Source organism: Xiphias gladius, chromosome 13 (assembly GCF_016859285.1).
Source record: "Xiphias gladius isolate SHS-SW01 ecotype Sanya breed wild chromosome 13, ASM1685928v1, whole genome shotgun sequence".
Taxonomy (NCBI): Eukaryota; Metazoa; Chordata; class Actinopteri; order Istiophoriformes; family Xiphiidae; genus Xiphias; species Xiphias gladius.
The window spans coordinates 3,232,999-3,247,510 of NC_053412.1; the positions used below are offsets into that span (position 1 = coordinate 3,232,999).

General features: G+C 36.1%; 1 protein-coding gene across 5 annotated transcripts in view; it reads right to left on the reverse strand.

Annotated features, from left to right (window-relative positions):
* The window catches only part of LOC120797970 (inositol polyphosphate-4-phosphatase type I A-like), a 56,740-nt gene that overhangs the window by 40,400 nt on the left and 1,828 nt on the right, over positions 1–14,512 (reverse strand). For all 5 annotated transcript variants that reach the window (XM_040141824.1, XM_040141825.1, XM_040141821.1 and 2 more), the window contains exon 2: positions 3,468–3,558. The gene's annotated coding sequence lies outside the window, so the exon portion shown is untranslated. The remainder of the gene's footprint in view (positions 1–3,467; positions 3,559–14,512) is intronic.

Genomic DNA, 14,512 nt, shown 5'->3' on the forward strand with positions numbered 1-14,512 from the left:
CGATAATATAAGAGAGAAATTGGAAGCAGCGAATCCTCACATTGGAGCAGCCAGCAGCAGTGAATGTTTGATACTTCTGTTTGGAAGTGACTGAAATAATCATGCAATAAAAATAGTTGTGGATTAGTTTTCTGTTGATCTTCAAATCAATTAAATCAGTTCCAAATCCAGAGAAGGTAAGAGAAATGTTGATAAAAATGTTATGTTCACGTAAGTCGCTTTCAAATATTACCATGAGCTCACAGTAATTAGGTTTTACAAACAGCAGTGAGTGGCTAGTTGAATATTTTGCCCCGGGTTTCGTCTCTCAAGGTACATAGAGGCTCTACCCTTTAATTGCAGGTTGTAGCTGCAGCCTTACAGGAAGACCTGCAGGCAAGACTTAGGGTAGTAAAAATAGGGCAAACTCCTAGTGGCACGTTACACTGGGAAAAAACAATTTAAGTTTAGTTTGTTTTTTTTTTGTTTTTTTTTAAATGTACGTTATAAAAGCACAAACTAAACTTGTTTGTTAACTCTACTATCAGTATATTCTACTTTCTTGCAGTATATTAATCATTGGTATAATATTTGATCCTGACTCAACATCAAGAGGGAGCAAGCAGCTTTTCAGGAGCAGAGGTATAAAAATTATTTGGGTGTTGAGAACTGGATTTGTGGCTAATATGCAGGGCTTTCATCTTTTTCAGCTTCATAAAGAGTTAGCATGTTCCTTTAAAGTTAAAAAAAAAAAAAAAAAAAAAAAAAACTCTTGTGACCCCAGGGCCGAGCAAATTAGTTCAAAGCCATGTATGGATTTTTAAAATATTTTTTTTTTTTCAAGAATGAAAAAAATTCTAAGAATCTTCTCATTTCTAAAATATAAGGCTTTCATTGGCTATAAGTGGTATGGTGGTGTTCGACTTGGCAGGTTAGATTAGAGTTCAAGTAAACTTTGAAGCAAGTTTCCATTGCACAGCTTGGTCATGATAACTCTGCACTGCATTACTGAGACTGAGATCTGGCAGTACTACAAGGTTACTTTGGGATCTAAGCAGTGCTTAAAGGGATTATGGCTGAAATTCAGTAATCTTAATTCCTTTGGATAGTTCAAAACTGTATTTTACTACAGCTCACAGCACAGGTTGTTCATTATTGCTTTTACAAGGCAATAATGAACAACCGTTTTTGTTCTGTATAATCATTTTTGATCTAGACAACATTGTTCGTCAGTGTCTTTCATAAGGCATATGACTGCTACTAAAGTGATTCTTAAGAACATTTTCTGATGTAGTTACAGGTTAAGCGTGGTAACTGATTGAATAGATTGCATTAATTTTTTTATATTCTAAGACAAATCGGCTCTGCTACAGAAGCTGCAATAAAAGTTAAAACATTTGTTATTTTAACAAAGTTAAACAATGATTACTTTGTGAGATGAGAAAAAACTATAGCTCCCAAACACTAACATGGCAGCACCGGTACTTGCATCATCATAACTTGTCCTGTGAAACTCACCAACACTCTCTTCTAATATCTTATTTTCAGCTTTCTAGTTGTAAAATAAAATATGAATGTATAAAACATAACTATTGAATATTTGCCCTTATCTAAACATATAAAGCACGCCACACAAAATACTATTTTTAATTATTAGCGTTATTACAAATGTCAGTGGGATTTGGATGAGGCTTTCTTATTTGTAGAACAGAGCCCGGTAGTTACGATTTCACTTCAGCTCTCTATCGGCAGGTATCAGGCCAAGACCACACTAAAACCTGTTTACAGGGGATTATGCTTTATACTAAAAGTTGAACAGGAACCTGTTGTATGTTGAAACACAACACAAAGCAAACCAACCTGATATTTTCCCTTTTTAAAAAAAATCTTTTTCCCAAACACTGTTGTGCCCGTAGGACGCTAACACTATGTAGAACTTTCAAGAACTGCTTGGAATGTGAAAGCTTACATAACTAACAAACTGAAAAACTGTATATGTGATCAGTTTTGAAAAGAGCACCCTGTTGTAAAAGTCCGAGTACAATGCACAAGCAAGTTACATTCCATCCAGGATCCTCAGGGTAATGGTCTATCGCTTAATGTGGTCAAGTTCAGACTAGGAATCTATTCATCAAGGTATTCAGCCTCATCCCTTCTATAAGTTCCACATTCAGCACAAAAGTCGGTTTTGATACAAGGACCTTTTCTGTTCATGCAAACAACAAATCACCGCGTCCACCGTGCTCAGACTGACACGCAAAACGTGATAAGACTGTACAGCAGCTGTCTCCTCTCCGGCCTTTATCTTGGGATTCACTGCCAGTTTAGAGAAACCTTCAATGACACGACTGTCAGAATATTATCTTTATTCTTGCTCGACTGGTTTGCAGTGCATTCTGTTATGATATGGAGAAATTATTCATCAAAACAGTGTTCGATTACAGACATCTCTGTCAGATGTCTCCAGGTTTCATTTATGTGCTAAACCAGCTGGAGGTAATGGATAACATCAAAATCATTTTTCAAAAAGCAGTGTAAGTTCATCAAGAAAATACTGTCATAGTCTTAAAACATCCTCATTTCAGTGAAAATACTTCATCCTTCCTTGCTTCGGGATGCTTATGTTTGGAATCACATCTGTTTGTTAGTTAGCAGGATATTTCTAAAACTAGCTGAAAGATTTCAATAAAATTTGGTGCAAATTTAGGCTATGGATCAAGGAAGAACTGATTCATTTTGGTTGTATATTCTGTAATTTTTAGAATAATTTCTTAACATTTTTGAACATTTTCACTATTTTCTCATGAACTACTGCATCTAAATGATTGGAACAAATCTGGCACATGGTTTCTCGGATTGTTCATCATTGTATTTTGATTGAGTTTGCAACTACTGCTTATTTTCATTGCTGATAAATTCACTGATCATTTCTTAGATTAATCAATTAGTCTTGTAAAAATTTTTCATAAAATGTCAGCAACAGATTGTCCTTCCAGTGCTATCAACTATAGAAGAGGTTTTCTAGAAAAATGGATCAAGTAATGAGGAGGAAACCAGATGGACAGGATTATTTATATTGATACACCTATAATTTACACCTATATTTGACAAAATAGGAATTTGGGACTAATGCTAACATATTTTATTAACTGTAAATTGTGTATTTCTTCTGAAAAGTTAAAAACAGATCTGTCAATTTCCAATTTATCATGAGATAACTGCATTTAAGAGTGCTTCAAGTGAAGTATTGGGATTCATTTACCTTTGACAGATGTAACACGTAGAAAAATTATTAATCAATTAATCAGTATGTCATTTACAGTATCAAATAAAGACCAAAGAGCTTTTTCCAATGTGAGGATTTGCTATTGTTTTCTATCATCAGCAGATTAGCCGATAATGAAAACAATAATTAGCTGAAGCCCTAGTAATATGATATTTTGAGGCTGTAGGCCTCTGGGATCTAGAGTCATTTTATGTGTACTCACAGTTTATGGATGGGATGAAGGAAAAGAGGAAGTAAGCTGATCCAGGTTCAGTGAGGATGATCTTCCAGACAGGAAAGCAGAAGTTCACAACCTGAAAAGACATGAAATGGCAGGTTTTACATTTGAAATTACGGCTCATATGTCTGCTTTTGATATAAAAAGGTCAAGATTTGTCAGTTCCAGATTTTAGATTTCCACCAGAAGTCTTCTATGGTCATTACAAGCTTGTTGTATTTTAGTTTCTTCCCATCATTTTATAGTTGTATGGCTAAAATGGAGCATGAGATGTATCTTTTCAAATTCTGGACAATTTTTTGACAATTATATCAACATCATGAGTCCAGTCTGCATTTGTTCAGTGAGCAATAATAATGGCTTATTGCTCACTTTCTAATCAGACAAAAATTAGAAAAGATACAACAATTCTGTCAAACACAAAGTTGCCCCCTTGTTGCTTTATTGAGCCAATAACACTCACATACTTTCCCTGTATGTGTGTGGACTCTCTAGGATCAGCATTAGAATAAAGCATGAATAATTTCTTTAGAGGGACAGAGCAGCTGTAGCCCTTTCACATGAAAATGAGCATCGCCCACACCCTAAAACAACCACACACAAACACACAAACACACATACATATACACACACACACACACACACACACACACACACACACACACACACACACACACACACACACACACACACACACACACACACACAGAGCTATATTGAGTTTCTCCCCCTCACTCTCAGCCATGTCAGTCTTGCCACACAACCAGCTATTTCTCAATTTTTTCGAGTTCAAGTCTGAAAAAATGACTAATAATCTTCAAAAATTACTGACAACAGTCTCCACCTGTAAATACCATGAGCTTTCCATGACCTTGCATCACTGAATCAGACAATATTCATCGCACAAATATCTCCAGTCGAGCTAGGCTGAAAGCCTCACGTGAAACTAGTTGAGAAATCAAATCAGAAATAATTTGTTTCCTGATATTTATTGTAACCTAAGCAACTTCTCGGACTCTCCCTTTCCGGATATATTGTAGAGGTGGGCAATAAAGCAGTAGAATATCAATACTGTAATTTAGTTGAGTTATTGGAATTATCGAGATATATATCTTAACTATGTTTTTCTTGTCTTTCTTCCATTAAAATGTTATAAATATTTTAATCTTATATGTGTGTTGTAGCTCAATACAATGAAAAGTGAACTATTCTACCTGTCTGGCCATCTCTTTCACATCCATTATTTTGAAAGTGTTATCTAAAGTACCAATATAATGTGATCCCCATATTACACCATTATATAATGATCTCATTATATAATGGTTTGTGTTTCTCGATCAATTAGGCATAAAATATAAGAAAAATAGCACAACTGTGCACATACTGTGATGGAAGATTTTATGCCAGCCGATTAGAAATAAAAACTTTGGTTACAGTTTAGATTTTAGATCATAATTTTGACATATATTGAGACATAAACCAATTCAGATACTGTTATTGCATAAAATAACATGACAAGATTGTCTGTTTTTGAATAATCCAGAAAAATTAAATACCTGACCAATCAAGCTACTTCAGCATATTGACATAAAATCATAAAAACCCAATGTTGTCATGACGTTATTACGTTAAAAAGGGACAGTGTACTAACTTATACCTCCTAACATGATTCACCATATGTATTGTTCTCTCAATCACACCTCAAAAATTGTTGAATATTCCAGGAAAAATAAATAAATAAATAAAATAAATAAATAAATCACACCCAGTAAAAGTGTTTGACTGGTGAAACATAGGGTGGCTTTTATTGTGAAGAAGCCAAAGGAAACTCAACGCAGCTTTCTTCTAACCATGATCACTCATCAAAAATTCCTCTACAAAACAAGACAACTGTGATTTTTATTTTTTGTCACTCAACAGGTTTTAAATATTGCAGGGAGTATCTCAACAAGAAGGAGCAGCTAAAACTTATGAAATGTGTAAGTTATTAAATATTTTAATAATGCGCAGAACATCTGAAAACATTTTTAGAGCTGTCAAAATCAAAAGAAATCAACTATGTGGACAGAAAGCGCTTCAGGATCCTATACTACAACATAACTTCCTAAAATGACAGTTTTGAAGGAGGGAAAGAATAGATAGCAGATGAAATGTAAACATGACTTTGTTTTATTCACATACAGAGCTGCAATTAATGGTCAATCTGCAACTATTTTGATAATAAATTATCTGTTTTGAGTCCCCTCAAATGTGTATATTTGACTGTTTCTTTAGTCTCTATGACAGTAAAATGAATATCTACGGGTTTTGGACTCCTGGTTGGACATAAGATATTTTAAGACTTCACTTTGGGGTGCAGAAAATTATATATTTTCTGACATTTTATAGACCAAACAACTAACTGATTATCAAGAAAGATTAATCGATAATGACTTAGCAAACACGTTTAAAACTAGGCTAAGTTTGATCTTATGAACAACTGCTTTAACCGGCTCCTGTAGCATTAAACTTCACTTGCTGTTACCATGTGTTCCCACATTAACCAGGACCAAAGTCTTAAGGTGTAGTAAGTTTAATCAAACTAAAAAGACAAACATAGTGTAATGTTCCAGTATAATGCAATACAAAGTGAAATACTGTACAGCATAATACTTTATCATCTGCTAACTACAAAAGATAAATGGTACAAAAGGAGAGGACAAACCTCTCTCGGTATGTGTGAGTGTTTGTGTGTGTGTGTACGTGTGGGTGTGAAACTGCTTCTTGCTCAAGTAAGCATCACTTCCGTCTGTTCTTTCAGGAAGTGTCTTAAAAGAGTCTGCCTGGCTGACAATGGTATCCCTCAGTCTGCTTTTGTCTGCTGGCTGCACTAGCACTAGTCTAGCTGCTTCACGGGAAATAACACTTTTAAATAAATACCCCATGTCTACTTTGAGCCACAGATATTTTATGTCTCTTTACAGCAAGTACATACATAAGCATTAAATATAGTTTAAAAAAAAAAAAAACAGCTTCCCTAATCCAAACCATTAACCTAAACCTTATCAACCTAAAACTGAAAACCAAGTCTTAGCCCTCAAAAAGCCACTCAAATATCCTCATTCTCAAGGGCTAAAACCCAAATAGGTCCTCACAAGGATAGAAGTACTAGAGCAGACTCACACACACCAATCAGTTCCCCAATGAAGATAAAATCTGCAGCCACATTACAAAAGTCGAAAACACTTTCACTCTTGGTTGAAGTAAGAAACAACAAATAATTTTACATGATTACTGTAAAAATCATCTTGTATAGAAGATCATCTAATGTAATGAGACATTATCTTGATACTAACAACATAATTAGATATTTAATGGATAGATAACATAAAAAAACGTGACTTGAACTCACTCATTACTGTTGGGGGATTTCCTGCCATACCTGACACTGAAAATGAACATTGCAAGTACGGTAGAAGCCAATGTGCAAGGTGTCACTGAAGATGGGTGGATTTTCACACACTTCAACCATTTCTAGTACAGCTGTAGGAGCAACAGGAGTGTGGGTTTAACAAAAGACGGACCTATTTTGCAATCAAACATGAGGCAGGAGACAAAAAAAACAAAACAAAGAAAAAAAAAAACAACCCCAACGGTTTGAAGTGTTTGCAGAAGCACGCTGAAAGCAGAAGTGAGCTGGCAGGGTCATGTTTCAAATCTCTCTTTGACTGGCTCTGAGGAAAGATTTAAAGCATCAGTTCCCACCATACGAAGTAAGTAATCAATGAATACTTGCTGATGAAAAAGAGAGGGTTTAAGCCACTGGTTAACCAAGCTGATTAAAAGAACATGAGTCCCAAATGCTGTACTCTCTCGTTTCATTTTGGATGTATGGAAACATAATATCTTCAAGGATCCCTTTTGATTAAATCAAAGATAACTCTGCTTTCATCCTCGTCCTTTCGTCTTCTAACTTCCAAGCCCCGTTTCTGCAAAGATACTCGCTCTGTCTCTTTATACTATGAGGATGGTTAGGTTGCTGGGTAATTGCTAGTCTCCTCCATTTCCTCTACTCTGATGGAGTTAATAAAAACTTATCGTAAATTATTTTTTATTACATGTATATCAATTCTGAAAGAACATTACCCTCTGTTATCCTTTCAGAGGAGGTTCATTTGGTTCGGTTCATTTAAGATGGCGTTAAAGAACTCTGGTGCTGAACAACTGGACCAAGACAACCTGAAAAGGTGGGTCTTGGTCCACTTTCAAGTGAGCTCTGGTGGTGAGAAGCAAAGCAGACCAACCACAGGACTTTATGACGGTAGATGTGTAATTGTAGTAGAGCTGGAACAATTAGTCAATTACTCGATTAATAGGTTGACAGAAAGTTAACTATTCGGATGAGTAATTGTTTTGAGTCATTTTTTTCAAATGCGTGTATTTGTCAGTTTCTTTAGTTTTTATTTTTTGTCTGTTGGTCTGACAAAACAGGACATTTTAACATCACATCAACAATGAAAATAATTGTTAGTTGGTGACTTAAATTGTAGCATGACTTCGAAAGCTTAACTGTTGTCAAAACCAACTTCTCGATGCGAACTGTCGAGGAAGTGATGTAGTGCTGTACAAGCAACATACTGCTAACATTTGGTGGCCACGATCAGTCAGTTTCCTCGTGGGCTCTTTGTGAAAATAGAGAACATAAATAAACACACAAGTCACAGTTTAGCATGACATGCTGTTAGCCACCAAGAATTTCATTTTTCGCCACTGGTCCATGTAATGATAATGATGCATGAAATGGACCAGAACTAAAAGGAAACAGTTTATAATTTCTGTCCCGAGTCTGGACCGAATGAACTGAACTACAGGTGTGAAGGCAACCATAATCTAGTAACTAGTCTTAAAAAAGTGGTAAAGTTGTTCCACTGTGTTCTGATGCAAATCAGATTGTTTAAAAACTTCCAGGCCTTTGATTACGTAGACCAATTCTCACATTGTTTGCTTTACTTCAAGGTTTAGTTGCTTGATTCAAAACAATTTTCAAAACAAGTAAAAAAAAAAAAAAAGTTTTTAAGGCAAGTGAGAAGTGAAATTGATAAACTCCACTTTCACATGTATTCTCCTTTCGTATAAGATTATTTTATGGCCCCAGGAGTTGTCAAAGTGAAATTTGTTTGTTCATGCTCAGGGAGAAAACATCAACACAAAAGATCCATTTCATCATGACCTCATCTGGTCTGAATCATCAGAATCAGGAGACGAAAAAACTAAATGTGCAAGTGACCAGGTAGTCACCTCGATGAAGTCAGCTAGTCTCATTAGAAAAGACAGTAGGTGCAAGACAGGTTTCTCTCCAGTTGCTTAAAATAGATATTTATTACTGCAAGAATCTGTTGTTTTGCTTTACGACAAGAGCAAAAGTTTCTTGTGAAAGGACAATTACAAAATTTCAGTGCAACATGCTTGAACTGATACTTGTAAAACCTCAAAAAAAGTATTTTTGGTCTACTGAGAAGCACTATTATATATTATATATATATATATATAAGCTCTTAAGAATGAAAGAAAAACATGCAGTTTAACAGGTCTGTTTCACACCTCTTCCTATTTGCATGAGAGGCAAGTGACTGAGTTTCAGCCACCTGTGCCACAGCGATGCTGTTCGCCCGGATGGACATTTGTCTGCCTCATTTGTATGAGGCATCGTGTTTAACAACACAGGGCTGCAGGGTGCTCTCACAAAAAGGAGCTAAGCTAAAAAAAAAACCTGCATGTGTCACAAGCACTCACACAAATGTGCCCATGCTGATTTAATAATGAAAGATGTTACTGCTCTTATTTCGTCCTATACTTACTGTTGCCTCTCAACATCAATGAGAGAAAACACACATCATTATATATATCATTTGTTTCCAAAACTCTTTTATAATATGTGTTATCCAACTATATCTGTGCTGTTGTCTGAATGAGGCCTGTACTCACATATCTGCCTTGGCAAGCTGAAGTCGGTGTGACACAGCCTTTTTGGGCACTTGCAGTCTGGCTGAATTTCCTGGTCTTTCGTTTACAACTTCATTTCACACTGTAAACATTTCTCTGATCGAACGTTATGTGGAGAGAGCAGCTCCAAAATATGTTATAGTTCCCGTATGACCAGCAAAAAATATTAACAAGGTTAAGGGTTTGGGGGTGATAGCAGCTCAATCGTAGATGCAACATATAAACATTTATTCCTATAAAGATCATGTATGAGAGAAAAGCAGCGGAGGCAGACAACCACGCCTGAAACAAGGACCACCTCTGCAAACATAACAAACAATTAATACTATAATGACAAAAAATGAAAAAAAAGAGCAATAGTATTTCACACAACAAATGCAAAATCTTATACAATTGTGGCTTTTTTATATCAGCACCTATGAGTTAAATTCACATGATGAGATGTGTCGCGATCTGGGCGTCCTACCACCTCTGCTAAACAATTTTTGGGTATAAAATATCTCATGATTAGAGCTGAAATAATTAGTCAGTTAATCAATTAGTTGTTAGACTTCTTTTCTAATCAGTTAAACATTTAAGGCATTTTTCAAGGAAAAATCGCCCATTTCAGGCTTCTCATTTGTGAGGAATTAAGTGATTTTTGTTTTAGTCTTATCTGATAAATGGAGCTCTAAAGATTAGTCGATTACTTGTTTAGTTGGTTGAAAGGAAATTAACTGGCAACTACTTGATGATTGATTAATCATTTAGGTAATTTTTCAAGCTAACACGCAAAATATTTGATGCCTCCAGTTTGTGCTCCAGGATATTGTGACGGGCATTAATTGATTAACTGAGAAAATAATTAGCAGATTAATGAAAATAGTCATTAGTTGAAGCCCTAAAACTAAATATCTTTGGGTTTTGGAGACCGTTAATGAATAACTTAATCAGCAACGATTGTCAAAATTGATTCGTTTTTTAAGTCAGTTTTAAGTCAAAAATTTACAGGCTCCATCTGTTTTATATCATTATAAATTGAATGTATTTTGGGTTTTAGACTGTTGTTCTAACAAAAAAAAGGCATTTTAAGACATCGCATTGGATCCTTGGAAACTTTGTTGGGCATTTCTCACTATTTTCTGACGTTTCTATAAACCAAACCATTAATTGATTAACTGAGAAAATAATCATCAGATGAAGTGATAATAATTTAACTGTTAATTGCAACCTTATTTTAAGCCAGTCTGTCAGTATAATAGCTTGTACTTTAACATGTATCTTCATTCATCTCACATTTACCTGACCTATAAGTTCTCTGTCTGTAACTGCCTGCCGGTAAAATGACTGCTTTAATCCAAAAAGGAGGCAACATTTCTCAAAAATAAAAGCCACTGTGGAAGTCATTCACCTGCCTCTACACTGCATTGACACTGTCAACTGCTGTAAACCATGATGCCCAAGTCCCTTTCCCTAGAACCAAAACTGTACTAGAGCAGCTGCCGTGGTAGCGAAACAAACCTGTATCTTTCATGTCTCAGTACATCCTTTGAAATTTTTTACTGCAGAAGTCCAACAAGTAATACCACGATTGGTTTAAAGATAACCCATTAGCATACAGCATGATGGTGCATTTTCTCTCGAATGCCCCAAAACAGATCAGATGTCACTGTCACAGCATAAAAGAGGCATCACAATCCAAATGCGTGAGGTGCAGGGTGATGATGATGGCAGCCGGACTCTACACACATACCCGAGGACGTCTGCTCCGCTCTGTCTGCTGCCGACGGATGTAAACAAACTCACGCTGCAGATGGCGTCACGAGGCAAAGAGACTGCAGCCAGCCCTCGCCCTCTCTTCTTGCTCCTTCTTTCCATCTCTCTCTCTCTCCTTTCTCTCTCTCTCTCTCCCTTTCTTTCTCTCTCGCCGACAGCTTGCAGCTCTCCAAACAATTGGGCAAATTAACTCTTTCTCTCCCTGGTCTGCAGCAAAAACAGGTCTTCCACTAGGGACTTGTCTGTTATTTAGCCTCCCCTCATTGGGTGGACAAAATAATAGAAACACCTCAGTCAGTATAACGCACTACAATTCCAACAGCTCCACAAACTGAATCCTCTAAAATGAGGCTCAGTCAACACTTCTCTCAAATAGTTTCAGTGAATAACCTTCATGGAGGGAGGATTTAGGGCAGGACTGTTATACTACACTTCATTAGTGTTAGCTAAGTGTTTCTAATGAACTAACAACTGAGTGTATATGCTGGTTCCAGCTTCTCCAATATTAGGATTTGCTGCTTTTCTCGGTTTTATGCTAAATTAAATATCTCTACGTTTCATCGGTCAGATTGATCGGATCAACAGCTCAGAGTAGAAAAGAATGAACAAGTAATATTGATTCTTTTTTTTGTTTTACATATGTATGTATGGTTGTATATTAACCAAAAAGACTTAACAAATATCAGCTTTAAAACTCCATTGAAGCGACATCAATCATATTTTTGCAGGACTAAAATGTGTGATGCAACAGATATTTTTTTAAATATTTTTTTTCAAATCACCTTTTGCCATGCTCCATGTGGTGGTCCCATCTTTGGCAGTGCACGCACACACGTGCATGCACGCGCGCACACACACGCACACACGCACGCACACACACAGGTTTCACTTTCCCTTTTGATGCTTCTCCATTTTCCCCTGTCCTCATCAATAATTAAATGGACAGTTACATGAGAGCTGCCAGCATCAGCAGACCAGTGTGTCCATGTAGTGGTAGTCAGAGCACCTCAGCTGAATACATGTGCGCTTAAACAGAGACGTGTGTATCTGTGTGGGAAACTGAAGAAAATGGAGTTGTGCCTGAAAAGGCATCAAACACACATAACATCCTTTTGAGTGTGTGTGTTAACAAATGGGCTTACAATTTTAATGTCTAAACATGTTTAGCGACTCAACAGATACTGAGAAAGGGTCTCCTGATAATAACTGAGCATAAAGTTGCCAAATTGGGTGCAGAGAAATAAAAACAACATAACATTAAAAAAAAAAAAACCCTATGAAAGATAATTTCGCACACCATTATTCCTAATTTGTGTATTGAATCTTTATTCCTTCTAGTTTTTTCAACAAATAAATGATTTTTAAAAAAAGTGTTTCTCTTACTCCACGTTTTATCACTCCACGTGATAATGAAAAGCCAATTAAAATTTTTTGCTGTAACAATAATAGTGAAATTAATGCTGAAATAAAGGAGGAATGAAATTCATTAAGTGGAAGTTCCCGTTCGAGTTCAGTTTTTGCCATTTTTCAAAAACATGTCAACATGCAGGGAAAAAAAATTCAAGTTATGTTTCAGTTTATTTTTAATTTTAATTTTTAACATTTAATTCTCAATTTTCTCTTATAATTTAATGTATTTATTTATGATCATTCGATTATCAATAATTGTTTTATATGTATAGTTATGGAACTATCTGGTCTCCTTATTGCGTAATTATTGTGTAATCATCAGGTCACATTTAATAGATTTCTATTAAATGTGACCTGATGAGACCCAACTGTTGTTGAGCGATCCATTTTTTGTGAAGAGGATGATACAGCTCACTGAATGTCTATCTGCTTGAATCTCCACATTATGTAAACTATACGCTTCTCCTCCTCCATCTACTAAAAACCAGCAATAAGACACAGCAAGTGGTAACATCTGTCCTTAACGTCACACATCTGCTCGCTGCGTATATGTCGCTTGACGTGAGCAAGAAAGGCAGAAACAGAGGAAGATACAAATGAGGATGAATCAACAGGCTTCTGCTCTACCCTAAGGAGCTGAGTGGAAGAGTCTGATGAGTCACCACACGCACGCACGCGCGCCACACACACACACACACACACACACACACACACACACACACACACACACACACACACACACACACACACACACACACACACACACACAAACATAAAATGTGATTTCAAATCAAATCACAACCCATCAATACAGCTCCTACAGTGTCAGTGGCCTGTTTTACCAAATTCTGACACCACATACGGTTCACGTTCCATCTGAAACCTGTTCAATCAAAGCAAACAGCTACAAAAGTCACTTTTGTTAAACGATTAGCTGATTAATCAATCAGACAACTGACAGAAAAATTAATCAGTAACTAAATACTAAATAAACGATTAGTCGTTTCAGTTGTTTTCCAAGCAAAAATGCCAAATATTCTCTGGTTCCAGCTTCTCAAATACGAACATTTGCTTCTTTTCTTTGTCATAAATGTTGGTGAACTGAATGTATTTGGGTTTTAGACTCTTGGTTGGAAAAAGCAACTCGAATATGTTGGGTTGTGAGAGATCACAGTGGGCATAAACGAGCCAATTAAATGATAGATCGAGAATGAAAATAACTGTTTGTTGCAGCCCTAAAAGTCACCACTACTGTCTGACTTGCACTGATGTTCAACTTGCAGTTAATGTCCAACAGATGTCTGGTTGTTGATACCAACACCTTTGAGTTGCACCTATCAACTATTTTGTAATTACTGATTGATCTATTGTTTTTTTTTGTTTTTTTTGTTTTTTTAAATCAATCGATTAAAATGTCAGAAATAAGTAAAAAATGCTCATCAAGGTTTCGCAGAGCTCAAGTTCACACGTTTATGTTGTGCGTTCTATCCAATCAACAGTCCAAAACCCCAAAATATTCAATTTAGATATAAACAAACTAGAGAAAAGTGGCAAATTCTTACATCTGAGAAGCTGTAACCAGCTAACGTTTTGCATTTTCGCTTGATAGGTGACATAAATGAGTAACTGATTTCAATTTCCGTCATGCTGCCAGTAAATGGATAGACAGAGAAAAAAAAATTAACAATACCTGTAGAAAGTGAGTTATTGTACTGAAAAGGTCATTAACCGGATTCAAACCACTATACACCATAGGCGACAAGAACATCCTGACACTATGATAATATTATTGTTGTCAGAGTAGAAAAAGCCTTTAAAATATTCACCTCATCTCTCAAAGTGCCAGTTCCCGCATCAAATCTGTTTCGAGAGTTCTCGCAGCT